Source organism: Nicotiana attenuata, chromosome 5 (genome assembly GCF_001879085.1).
Source record: "Nicotiana attenuata strain UT chromosome 5, NIATTr2, whole genome shotgun sequence".
NCBI lineage: Eukaryota > Viridiplantae > Streptophyta > Magnoliopsida > Solanales > Solanaceae > Nicotiana > Nicotiana attenuata.
The window spans coordinates 7,968,597-7,983,192 of record NC_031993.1 but is presented as its reverse complement, the minus strand read 5'-3'; the positions used below and the strand labels follow the sequence as shown (position 1 = coordinate 7,983,192).

Genomic DNA, 14,596 nt, shown 5'->3' with positions numbered 1-14,596 from the left:
CCCGTGGTTCTAGCATGGTCGCTTAAATTATTATAAATGGCTAAACATCTGGTTTTTATACACATTCCCACCTATAATGCAATTTTTTGAGATTATTTACCGCTTTAATTATTTTTACGAAAGTGAACGCCGTTTAAGAGCGTGTTTTTGGATCACGTCACATGAAATGCACCCGGATCCTCAACACCTCTTATTCAACGTTTTGATTTGGATTTGGGTCACATAAATGTGCACCCGTATTTAAGAAGGTAAGATTATTAAAAAGCGCACCTAAAATGGCTAGCGTCTTATTAACTTTGCGAGGGCCATGAAAATTCGCTAAATGGCACGCCTCGAATTCTAAGGATTTTAAAAGAAATAACTAAATGAGGGCCATGCAATTGTCATTTTATTTGGCACGGCACGCCACAAATTATTTAACGAGAAAAGACAAAAATAAACAGATTTCGCCAATTTTACCAAGAATCAAAACACGATATCAACCACTAATTGATGTACCAAAAAAAGTTAAAAAAAAAAAAATTCTCATGAAGCACGCATGATACAAACATACGTTGAACTTCAACAAATTTCAACCAACATCCACATGGTCCATTACTGCTAATCCCTTCATTATTCAAACTAACTTTTGCAATTTCCTTGACTAACAAGAAGGTGAAGTAACAAACAGGAAACCAACTAAGTGACCATGATTTCTACAACAAAATATTTAGCCACCATAACAGATTATAGAACTTTAACTCTCCAAGCAAAAATGATAAAGAAGTTAACAACATGAAACTAAGATGAAGTAACAAACATGAAACCAACTAAGTGAAAATGATTTCTACAACAAAATATTTAGCGACCATAGCAGATTATAGAACTTTAACTATCCAAGCAAAAATGATAAAGAAGATAACAACGGACCTTTGAAGCCTTTCGATATATTAAGATCTTCCAACTGGCTACAAGAAGTACGCGACACTATGGCTAAACACGAACGGACTGTAAGCCGAAGACTAAGGCGGAAATTTCGAACCAGCGACCGGAAACGAACTCGAACCAGCGCTGAAACACTCAAGTAGGTTTCATGGCTGCTGTTGCTGTGATAGACGAAGAAGAAGGAGTAGTGGCGATGAAGATCTCTTTGTGTGCGTGATTTTCAGGCGTTTTTGGTGCTGATTTTTGGAAGATTTTCTGCTGGATTTTCTTTGCCTTTTAGATCTGTTTTTGGGCTGATTTCCGTTGAGGAATGGGACTGATTTTGGGGTCAGAAAAAGGTTGGCTATAGCTGATGGGTTTCAAGGTGTTTTGTGGTGAATTTTTGTATAAGAATAGTGAAGGAAATGGTTAGCTCTAAGGTTCTTTCATGGCTGTTCTTGGTTGAGATTTTTATCAGGAAGAAGAGAAAGTTGGAGCCTCCTTTTTCCGTTTCTTTTCGTTAGGAAGAAGAAGATGATACTCCTTTCTCGTGCTCTCCCTTTTTCTGTTTCCATTCCCCTCTATATATTAGCGTGTGTGTATATTGTAGAAAGAAAAGAAGATAGGAATTGTGGTCCCCACCAAAGGAATATTTTTTCAATTTTTTTTGGCCAAAGCGTTAGTGGGATTAAAATGGGGGTGCATGTGAGTTTGTTAGGGAGTGGATAATGGAGAATCTTTGCCACACGGCCCAACGTGATTGGCTCTTATTTTTGATTTTCTTTTCTTTCTTTATTTTTGGTTAATAAAATGAAATACTACTCCTACTTTATTAATATAGAAAGATAAAAAAAATGTTGTCTACTCAAAATTATATTATTAAAAATTCTTAACTTGAGAAGGATAGAGTAGACCTGTTAAACATATATCTTTTGAATATTTTTCTTTCTTTCGAGAACAAGAACACAATTACTATGTAAAATTTTGACTATTTTGTATTTTCAAGATTATATATAAAAATAAAATAAGGTACTATTTTTGTATATTTTTTATTTAAATTTATAAAAGATGCGTAAACTAAAATATTTTTTGTAATTTTTACTTGTAATAAAATAAAATAACATAGCAAAAATTAATTGAAATAGCTATATTAGGCCTAAATTAAATATTTACATGCTAAAAATATAAAAAAATCTTGGGGAAGGGTCGAAAAAATCACATGTCTACAGCTGCCCCTCTTTGANTAAACTAAAATATTTTTTGTAATTTTTATTTTCTTGTAATAAAATAAAGTAAAAGAGTAAAAATTAGTTGAAATAGCTATATTAGGCCTAGATTAAATATTTATGTGCTAAAATATAAAAAATCTTGGGGAAGGTCAAAAATCACATGTCTACAATATCATGTTTTCGGAGGAAAGTTTTAGAATCTTGATTTTTGCCAGCTATGCATGCCCTTATTTGGTGTTTACTGTGTGATGAATTACTAATTATAGTTTCTGCAATCTGATACCTATTTTTCCTAGTATATTTTTTAGAGAACTCTATGTATATATTTAACTCTCTCTCTCTCTCTCTCTCTCTCTCTCTCTCTATATATATATATATATATATATATGTCACGATCCGGATTTCCCACAATCGAGAGTCGTGATTGTTGACATCCAATTTTGTCCCTCCTGTCTTCCAATTATTTTTTTTCTTGAGCTTTTAAATTATTCATATACTTTACTTTTAAGTTATTTATATACTTTACTTTTACTACTATTATTGTTACATTTGTTACTATTACTATTATTAATATTGGTATTAGTATTATAATAATAATAATAATATTGATATTATTATATTATTATTATTATTATCATTATTACTACTACTACTATCACAAATTATTATTTTATTATTAGTATTATTAGCATTATTATTAATGTTACCATTAATATAATATTATTGAGTTAATTGACTTATTTTAATATGTAATACTATATATGCTCAAAGTATTTTATTGAGTCCAAACTATTAAGATATGGGAGCCCAATAAAATTAATTTGGCAAAAAGAGAAGACTATAATTTTCGGCCTAAATCAATCCAAAAGAATATTTTTAGACCAGCCCAAACAAACCCAAATCTTTTAGACCCCCTTAGTCCCTATAACACAAACTCACTCTAGGGTTCCTAATCCCATTTTGTCCTAGCCGCCTCTCTCCCATTTCTCCTCTTGGACTATAATCCAAACCTCCATCACCCTTAGCAGTATTTGTTACTCCATTTTAGTGTAAGCTTTGTACACATTTTCAGCCATTCCCGAGCCCTTCCCTTCCTTCTATTTTCGTGAATGATGGCATATCAAAATCAAGAGAAAATCAGTCCCAAATCTCACCATTTCCAGCTATTCTTGGATGAATCAAATATGTGATCAAAATCTCAAACGTTCGAAATTCAAAATTGTTTGACCATGCTCAGATCTGAAAGGAAATCCCGCCCAAAAAATCAAAACCCTAGTTGTTTCATCTATAAATACCTCTCTAAGTCTCAGCCGAAAGAGAGGGCTAAAAAAAAACCCTCGAAAATCAGTTTGATACCATCTGTGGGAAATCTCTCAATTTCTTGTCTCTATTTCATATTATCAGTAATTAAGGAGTAGATCTGAAGCGACCTTTAAGCCTTTGTTCACTGCACCACACAAGGTCAGCCTATTTTCTTCTTTAATCTCGCTTTTTAGTTGTTGTTGGAATGTAGAGTTTGAACCTATATTATTTTATCATTATCAATAAGTATTTTAGTGTTAGAAATTATGTTCTTAAGACAGGTGGAATGTCAATAGTTTCTTATTCATCTGCTACGTATATATTTAGATTAGTTAAAATATTATGTACTTAAATGTTTTGTAGATATGTGAACGAGACTTTTATTGTTCGGTAGAATTTGTCTTTAAATGCCCTTTAGGACAAATTTTAGTTTGATCCCCTGTTATTCTAGATATCATATTCTCATACTCAAAAACTGTGTTAGGAATATGAAATGCTTATTTGCTCGGTGAAATCTGCGTGTTCATCTCGTCCCCCTTATTGTCACTTTGAGAACCATGACGTTTAAGCTTTTCTTTTTACTTCGATGTCAGTAACTGTTAAAACTCTTCATTTATGTCTCTTTTCTGATTAGAAGTAAATTTTGTCTCTATTTGAGATATGTGCTACAGTGGGCTTGTTGATTACGGCTCAAGTATAAACAACCTGTTATGAGCTTATGTTGTATGGAATTATGAGCTATAGCTCGTTTGTTTGTGGAATTATGTATTTTGGCTAAATAGAGTAGATTTTAAAACAAAATAACCCATAGGTTGTTAAGTATTCACATGAATTGATTTGAGGTTAACTATCTACATATTTTGCTTGAAAGGTTCTGTTGCTTAACCTAGTTTTTTTAAAAGAAAAGGAATTGTTCTCCTAACAGAATCATGACTTGAGAATTCTAGTTATCTAGCATGCCTATATGAATCACTATCTTTAGTTAGGTATTTAAACGGATGAATTCTATATCATATTCAAGATCTGCTTGAAATATATGGAATAGACATTCTATAAAGCTAAAATCGGTTAAGAGTATATGGTTATAAATTTAGTTTGTCATTAACCCATGTAAGTGAAAAAGGAAGAATTCTTCTGTTTCAAGGGCGGTAACCTTTGAGTTTTCTTTACGAAATCATTGAACTCATGTCTATAAGATTAAAATATTCTTTATATAATTTTCATCATTTAGAAACCATGCCGATAGGATCTTAATTAAAAAATGTATCTATGCCCCAACATCTTAGACTAGATATCTTAACACCTCTTCTTCTAGGATTTGTGTAGTAAGAGTAAAAGAATATAAATGTGTCGTAGCTATGCATTGATGGAACTTATGTAGCTTCATGTTAAGTTAGAGTTTCATTTTGTTGCAAAGTGTATGTTTGGTATATGGTTTTTAAGTTACTTTCAAGAAGTTTGAAAAGAACGTGCTTGTAAGGAGTCTGACTCTTTTACATTGAAGGATACTAATTTATGCACTAAGAGTTTAATTTAGCACTATGTTAAGAACTCGATATTCCATGAACCACGTGTTCTGATAATAATATGACTCGCTAATCATTGCGACACTTAAATTAGCTATTGTTCTTGCTCACTTTGGGCTGTATAAAGGAATTACTTTGCCAGAATTTGGTTGCGATCTAGGATAGTAGAAAATGTAAGTTTCAGATCTATAAATCGTGACTGTAGAATTCATTTGAAGCCACATACTGTTAAGTTTCTTACCTCCCATCACGCTTGTTGGACTTAAAATACTTTATTGAAACAAACACGAACTCTTATATGAAATTCTAGTATGTCACATATTCTGTTGTAGTGACCCTGCTACTAGGTAGAAGCATTTTACATTTACTGATTTGAGACAACCTTAAAGAAATATGAAACTTGTCTTGTTTGCTTGACTGGTCCATATAGTTGAATATTGCTTCATATTAAAATTGTTGTATATGGCAAACTGCTGCTAGTTTCTGGACGTTGCAGAACTGAGAAGCAATGAGATTTCTTATCTTATGTGTTTATTTATACGGTTTAGAGTTAAATCTTCACATCTAATTCTTTATTTCTCTTTCTCTTTGCATATTCACTTAGAGCAAATTTGGCGTCTTAATGCAAGACTCGCCCATGCCCGAGCACGGAGTCAATACATATTCCCATATCCTTAGAGTCATTGGATAGCGAGAAAACAAGCGAAACGCTTGGGGGAGCCTATGGCGTCCTTCCTTTAGCTCTTTTGTCATTCGTTTATTCTAACATATATTATAATTTTTGAGCCTATGGCGTCCTTCCTTTAGCTCTTTTGTCATTCGTTTATTCTAACATATATTATAATTTTTGTGTATTTGGGTAGTTATTTTTTTCAAGTGTGAATTTAATCATCCAGGCCCTTTGATTTAGTACCGATATTACATAAGACATGATAGCTAGAATAAGGAATCTAATATCAATAATTCGGTAATTTCTTCACATATTTACCATTTATACATTTTCTAGTAAGATTAGTACTGTATTTCAAACACATTTTTAGAAGTCACTTTGTTAAAGTTGACGCTTTCGGAAAGCTAATTGTTAGGCTCGTTTTCAATATTGTTAAGTTGGAGTTTTCCTTATAAATAAGGTAAACCACGTAAGTCTTTCTAGGAACTAATTTGTAGTGGTTTAATTATTAGAGTAATTCAAGATTTGATATTCTTTTAGTATCAGTTTATTACTTTCAAAATTTAAACGATTGTTACTTTAATATATAAACTCCTTAGTTGTAGTTTCATATGGAAAAGCTTTTCCTTAAGATATAAGAGGTGAAGTCCAAAGTGTTTTTTTTCGTTTGAATTTGAAATGCATGAAAGTAATTTTCTTTTCTCAATTATAATTGTATACCGATGGGATTTATCTCTTTCTTCCTAACTTTATTACACATGTATTTTTAATTCAATTGACAAACGCTTTTAAAATACGCTAATGTTGCTGCTTAATTTTTTTTTAAAAAGAATTAATTAACCTAAGTTAGGCCGGTTAACTGTAATTAACGGATTATATAGGGTGCTTTAATAACCTTCCCTATAAAATTAATTAGAACCCTTACCCATAATTTTGAGGTTAAGCAGACCGTAAAACAGAGTTCACTTTAACCATTACTTAGTTAAAATTCGTGTCCTAATTCATCGTTAAAATAATTAGGTGGCGACTCTCTTTAATTAATTAAACCTTCAGAATTACCAATATGTTATACTCTAATTTGACCCGTGTTAAAATGGGGTATAACAATGATGGCGCCTACTAGTTAAAGCTAGGCAAGCCAATCAATTAAACTATTTACCTTGTTTCTATTTTTAATACGATAACAGTTAAGAGCCAACAATTAGATAACAACAGAATTGAATATGCGGAAGGTTGCATTGTAAAATTTTAATAATACTGCTAATACCAATCCATAACAAAGTTACCAAAGACTGGTGTCACAACTTCACAGACTGTCTAGGAGTACTACAAATAAAGGACTGAAAGAAATAAATACAACACTGTCTCTGGAAATACATGAAAGAAACATGAATAGTAGATAGAAGGAGACGCCTAGCCTGCGGACGCCTGCAGAACTACCTCGGGTCGCCTGACGATCAAGAAACAACAATCTCAGTGCGGTCCGAAATCTACAGCACTAGGATCTGCACAAAAGAGTGCAGAGTATAGTATCAACACAACCGACCCCATGTGCTGGTAAATGCCTAGCCTAACCTCGGCAAAGTAGTGACGAGGCTAGGATCAGACTACCAAATAAACCTGTGCAGTTAAATCATATACCGCGGAAATAGAAGCAGATAATTACAACTAAAGTTGGGCAGGGGAAACATGTTGCGGGGAGTAACAGTAACAACGGAATAACAGTAGAAAAATTTAAGGATCGCCATAAATCAAATACCAGCAAAAGATAAGGAAATAAGAAACAAGTACACATGTAGTACCGTTGCAGGCGTACAACCCGCTCCCATTTCATATATTACTGTCGCAGGCGTGCAACCCGCTTCCATTTCATAGATATTACCGTTGCAAGCGTTAAACCCGCTCCCATTTCATATATATTACCGTTGCAGGCATGCAACCCGCTCCCATTTCATATATTGCCGTTGCAGGCGTGCAACCCGCTCCCATTCCATATATTACCGTTGCAGGCGTGCAACTCGCTCCCACTTCATATTTCAATACCAATCATAAAAGAGTCTCAGCAAGGAAACAACAATATAACAACAACATCCGACAAGGGAACAATAATATAACAACAACATTCCGGCAAGGGAACAGTAATATAACATCAACATCCCGACAAAGGAACAGTAATATAATACCAACATCCCGGCAAGGGAACAATAATGATAATCCTCATATGAAGCACGAACAAACCACAACAGAGTCATAACAATTACAATACAAGACTCACGGGCATGCTTGACACCGACGTATAGATACTCGTCACCATGCCTATACGTCGTACTCCACAGCTAGCACATAGCAATTAAAACACAACTCCTAATCCCTCAAGCTAAGGTTAGACCAAACACTTACCTCGATGCCACGACACAATTCAAGCCTCAACTATCATTTTACCTCTTGATTCCACCACCAACTCGCTCGTATCTAGCCACAAGTTACTTAATTATGTCAATAAATGTTAAATGAAACAATTCTAATGCATGGAAATAAGTTTTCTAAAGTTTTTCCCAAAAAGTCAAAAATCGACCCCAGACCCGCTTCGTCCAAACCCGAAATTCGGACCAAAACCCGATTACCCATTCACCCCCGAGCCCGGATATATAATTGGTTTTGGAATCTGATCTCAATTTGAGGTCTAAATCCCCAAAATTTCAATATTCTTAGGTTTATTCCAAAATTCCCAATTCCACCATAAAAACCCTAGATTCTAGGATGAAATCTTGTAAAAAGAAGTTAATGAGTAAAGAAAATGAGTTAGAAATCACTTACTAATGTTTTGGAGAAAGTGTGTTTGGAAAATTGCCTCTTACGTTTTTGGGATTTTGAAAAATGAAAAATAACTGAAAGTCCCGTTTAAATATACCCCTCTAAGACCCTCTCCGCGGACCGCACAAAAAGGATTGCGGTCGCGGATCTCACCGTGGAGACTGCAGTGACATGCTTTAGTATTTTGGCCATAACTTTCTCTATATATGTCCAAATTGTGATTTCATTACCTTTCTGGAAACTATACACGAAGGGCTACAACCTTTGTTTTTGAATCATCTCAAAATACCTTGTAGATCAAATGATATAGGCTTCCGAAGCCAGACTAGTGAACCTGCAGATTCTTCCTCACCGTGGACCGCACAAAATCGAGTGCGATCGCAAAGTCCCCACCGCGGACCACACGAAATCTTTTGCGGCCGCGAAGGCCCCTTCCGCGGTCGCACAAAATCATTGCGGACCGCACATGCGGGTTCAGAGATCTGCAGCTTCTCTGAACCTGCAACAACTATGTTTTTTAAATCTAAAACATCCCGGAACATATCTGAAACTCACCCGAACCCCCGGGACTCCAAACCAAATATGCATACTAACTCAAAATATCATATGGACCTACTTTTGCGATCACATCATCAAAATAACATGTAAAACCATGAATTAAACCTCAAAGCTCGTCATTTTTTCATCAAGAACACTTAAAGTTCATAACTCTTCAACCGGAAGTCCAACTCACGTCAAATAAACTCCATTTTCACCAAATTTCACAGTTATCATTTAAACACTATAACAAGTGTGTACCGGGCTCCGAAACTAAAATACGGGCCCGATACCGATGGTTTCAGACATTAATTATTTTCCTCATTTCTTAAATAATTCAGCAAAATAATTTCTTTCAAAAATTGATTTCTAACGCTTGGGACCTCGGAATTTATTTTCGGGTATATGCCCAAGTCCCATATTTTACTGCGGACCTCTCGGGATCGTCGGAACACAGATCCGGGTCCGTTTGCTAAAAATGTTGACCAAAGTCAACCATAATCAAATTTTAACTCTACAAATTTCTATTTCTCATATTTTCACATAGAAGGCTTTCCGGATATAGGTCCAGACCATGCACGCAAGTCGAGGTGAAGTAAAGAGGAGGTTTTTAGGCCTCAGACACTGAAATTGTTTCTAAAACAAGTGATATCCTTTTGGGTCATCACATCCCCCACCTCTAAAATAACCGTTCGTCCTCGAACAGACATAAGAAGGAAGTACCCGAGTCGGGAAAAAGATGGGGATAACGGCTCTGCATATCGGACTCGGACTCCTAGGTCGATATCTCAGCAGGATGACCTCTCCACTGAACACGAACAGAAGGGAAACTCTTCGATCTCAACTGACGAACCTGTCGGTCTAGAATAGCTACCGGCTCCTCCTCATATGACAAGTCCTTGTCCAACTGGACAGTGCTGAAGTCTAACACGTGGGATGGATCACCGTGATACTTCCGAAGCATGGACACATGAAACACTAGATGCACGGCTGATAAGCTTGGCGGCAACGCAAGTCTGTAAGCCACCTCCCCCACTCGATGAAGAATCTCAAACGGGCCAATGAACCTAGGGCTAAGCTTGCCCCTCTTCCCAAATCGGATCACGCCTTTCATAGGCGACACTCGAAGCAACACCCGCTCACCGACCATGAATGCCAAATCGCGAACCTTACGGTCGGCATAACTCTTCTGCCTGGACTGAGCGGTACGAAGCCTATCCTGAATAATCCTGCACCAGATCCGCACCCAACAACCGAGCCTCTCCCGGCTCAAACCATCCAACCAATGACCGACATCGCCTACCATACAACGCCTCATAAGNGTAGCCTGTTTGCAGCATCATGAACCACGGCGTATAGCGGACACCGAGAGCGTAATATCATACGAGTGGATGTAAAGGAACATAAGTTATATGCTTCGGGCTGAATCAATATCGCACGATAAGGAATGAATAGATGTGAAGTTTTTCCTAACTCTGTAGCCTCTGGGGATAAATACAGACGTCTCCGTACCGATCCCTCAAACTCTACTAAGCTTGTCTGTGAATTGTGAGACCTAGAGTTGTGATACCAACTTGTCACGACCTGGATTTCCTACCCTCGGGAGTCATGATGGCGCCTACTAGTGCAAGCTAGGCAAGCCAACGAATTGAACTATTTACCTTGTTTTCATTTTTTAATCCGATAACAATTAGGAACCAACATTTAAATTACAACAAAATTTAAATAGGCGAAAGACTAAATTGCAAAGTTTCAACAATACTGCTAATACCAATCCCTAACAAATCTACCCAAAACTGGTGTAACAACTTCACAGACTGTCTAGGAGTACTACAAATAAAGGTCTGAATGAAATAATACAATACTGTCTCTGGAAATACATGAAAGAAACAGGAATAATAGATGGAAGGAGACGCCAAGGCCTGCGGACGCGTGCAGGACTACCTCGGGTTGCCTGACGATCAAGAAGCAACAATCTCACTGCGGTCTGTAAGCTAAAGCACCGGGATCTGCACAAGAGAGTGCAGAGTGTAGTATCAGCACAACCGACCCCATGTGCTGGTAAGTACCTAGCCTAACCTCGGCAAAGTAGTGACGAGGCCAGAACCTGACTATCAAATAAACCTATGCAGTTAAATCATATATATAGCAAATAATAATAAAGGAAAACTAACAGTTTAAGATGGGAAGGGGCATGCTGGGGGGTATCATTTACCAACATTAACTCCGGAGAAAAGCAGAAAGAACAATGTAAAATTCGCAGCCGAAAGAATAAGGAAACTGCAACAAAACAATAACCACTTTTATCCTTTAATGTTGCGGCGCGCAACCCGATCCAAATCATATATATAAACACTGTTGCGGCATGCAATCCGATCCAAATATAATGCGGTGTGCAACCCGATCCAAGTATAGTATTGTTGCGGCGTGCAACCCGATCCAAATATAGTATTGTTGCGGCGTGCAACCCGATCCAAATCATATATATAAACACTGTTGTGGCGTGCAACCCGATCCAAATATAATTTTGTTGCGGCGTGCAACCCGATCCAAAAATAGTATTGTTGCGGCGTGCAACCCGATCGAAATATATTGTCCAACACCAATCATAAAAGAGTCCCGGCAAGGGAACAATAAGGAAACAACAATGTCCCGGCAAGGGAATCGACAGTAAGAAGTAAATACATCCGGGCAAGGGAATCAGCTATGGTTGAATATTGGTTCTAGAAGAGGTTTCTGTTGTGAAGTTAAAGCAATTTTCACGAGATTAATCATAACTCTTGTCCAACCCAGAGAATCAACAACTTAAGCATTTGTAGTACTTGTTAAGATCACAACGATTTCAATTTAAGACTCACGGGCATGCTTGACACCAACGTATAGATAATCGTCACCATACCTATACGTCGTACTCAACAAATAACACATAGCAAATAGGACTCGACTCCTAATCCCTCAAGCTAAGGCTAGACCAAACACTTACCTCGAACTTCCACGTCCAACTCAAGCCTCAAACACCGCTTTTCCTTTAGAATTCGCCTCCAAATAACTCGTATCTAGTCCAAATTGATTTCACAACATCAGTAAATGCTAAAGAATTCATACCCAATGCTTAATTATAGGTTTTCTATCATTTTTCCCAAAAAGTCAAAAATTGACCCCGGGTCCGCTTGGTCAAAACTGGAGGTTCGGACAAAAACCCGATAACCCATTCTCCTACGAGCCCAAACATGCAATTAGTTTTAAAATCCGACCCCAAAACGAGGTCTAAATCCCCAATTAATCAAAAGCCCTAAGTCTACCCAAATTCCTAATTTCTACCATAAAACCCCTAGATTTTAAGATGAAAATTGATGAAATGCAATGGGAAATCGAAAGAGAAAGGTTTAGAATCATATACCAATATTTTGGGGAAGAAATTCTTCTTTGAAAATCGCCTCAGTGCTCCTAAATTTCGAAAATATGAAGTAAATGGGTTCTGCCCGTTTTTGGTTCTGTTTTAAAATCACTGGGCAGGCCTTCATCGCGTTCGCGATGGGCCCGTTGCATTCGCGAAGGGTCAGGCCAATAAGCCTTCGCGTTCGCGTATAGTGGCTCGCGTTCACGGAGCTTTGACTCCTCGAGCCTTCGCGTTCGCTGGCCAGTGGCCGCGTTCGCGTAGAACAAAATACCGTTCCCCCTGCCCAGGCCCAAAGACCTTCGCGTTCGCGATAGCAGGTCCGCGTTCGTGAAGGTAGCACCCCCTAAAGCTTCGCGTTCGCGAGCTGTTTCTCGCGTTCACGTAGAAGGAAAATTCCTTCAGCCTGACTTACCCTCCGCGTTCGCTTGTGTCCTTCCGCGAAGGCGAAGAACAACGTTCTAGAACACCAGAAACAGAAAACCTGCAACTTTTTCTAAGCTTAAAACCTTCTGAAACTCACCCGAGCCCTTGGGGCTTCAAAACCAAACATGCATACTAACTCAAAAACATCATATGAACTTATCCGTGCGATCAATCGCCAAAATAACATCTTTAACAACGAATTTAGCATAGAAATCTAAGAAAAACCTCAAAACTTTCAAAGTATCAATTTTTAAAACTACGGGTCCGAATCACATCAAACGACTTCCGTTTCTTACCAAATTTCACAGGCTCGACTTAAACCACATATAAGACCTATATCGGACTCCAGAACCCAAAATACGGCCCGATAACAACAACTTCCAAACTCACATATTTTCCAGAAAATAATTTTCTTTAAAAATTCATTTCTCGGGTTTGAAACCTCGGAATTCAATTCCGAGCATACGCCCAAGTCCCATATTTTCCTACGGACTTTCCAGGACCGTCAAATTACGGGTTTGGGTCCGTTTAACCAAAATGTTGACCAAAGTTAACTTAAATTCATTTAAAGGCAAATTTTATTATTTTTCGCAGATTTTCACATAACGGCTTTCCGGCTACGCGCTCGGACTTCGCACGTAAATCGTGGTGATGCAGAAAGAGGTTTTTAAGGCCTCAGAACACTGAATTTATTGCCAAAACGAGTGCTGACCTTTTGGGTCATCACAACTGTATACCATGTTGGTATAGTTATATGTCATATTGGTATCATATGGTAGTTTGAATATTTTTTTGGTTGTTTTAGCTTTATTTTTAAGTGAATTCTATTATGAAATTATTTATATGAACATGATTTGCAGTGCTGGAATTTTTTGTGCCGATGGACATAGATTATGTGTATTATGTAATAGTTTTTATAGTTATAGGCAATTGTTAGAAGAGTAATCTACACGATACGCCCACTAGAAATGCTAGTTAACTTCACATACCTTTGAAATATTTATTTTACCTTGTATACCTACTTTATTAAAGTTTATTATTTTTAAACTTTTAATATCATTATATGCCATTAAATAAATCCCACCTTTTAAGGAACTAAATTATCTCTCACTCCAACTTATTCCCTTAAAACACTCCATCATCCCACGTTTTAAGGATTGAAATTATACATGTTCACCAAAAAGTTCAAACCCCGGTAATTTCTCTATAAAGTCCTCATAATCTTGTTCTTCTCTTTCATCTATGTAATCAAAAGAAAAAAAAGAAGTGAAAATGTTCTAATTAGGAGTATAATATCTAAACTAAATAAAGTATTAGATTGCTATTCAAACCAATAAACCACAATATTCCAATCAAAAATACAATATTCAAATTAAACAACTATAATATTCTAATTTGGAATATAATATTCAAATCGAACATAACACAATATTCTAATTTGGAATACAATATTCAAATCAAACATACGATAATATTCTAATTTTGAATATTGTATTCAAATCAAACATACCACAATATTCTCATTTGGAATGCAATATTCAACCCAGATTTTTCAAATTAAAATATTTTAAATTAGAATATTATAATATTTGAACAATGTATTATAAATCAAATTATTATGGTATATTTAGTTTGAATAATATATTCTAAATTAGAATATTGTGATATGCTTGGTTTAGATATTATAATTGTTATTAGAATATTGTGATATATTCGATTTGAATTGTATTCTAAATTAGAATATTATGGTATGTTCAAAATATATAGGAAGATCTGAAGGCATAGAGTATAC

General features: G+C 36.2%; 1 long non-coding RNA gene across 1 annotated transcript; it reads left to right on the top strand.

Annotated features, from left to right (window-relative positions):
- On the top strand, positions 3,038–5,853 carry LOC109225250. Its single transcript, XR_002067879.1, has 2 exons — positions 3,038–3,593; positions 5,565–5,853. It is a non-coding gene; the product is annotated as an uncharacterized LOC109225250 (long non-coding RNA).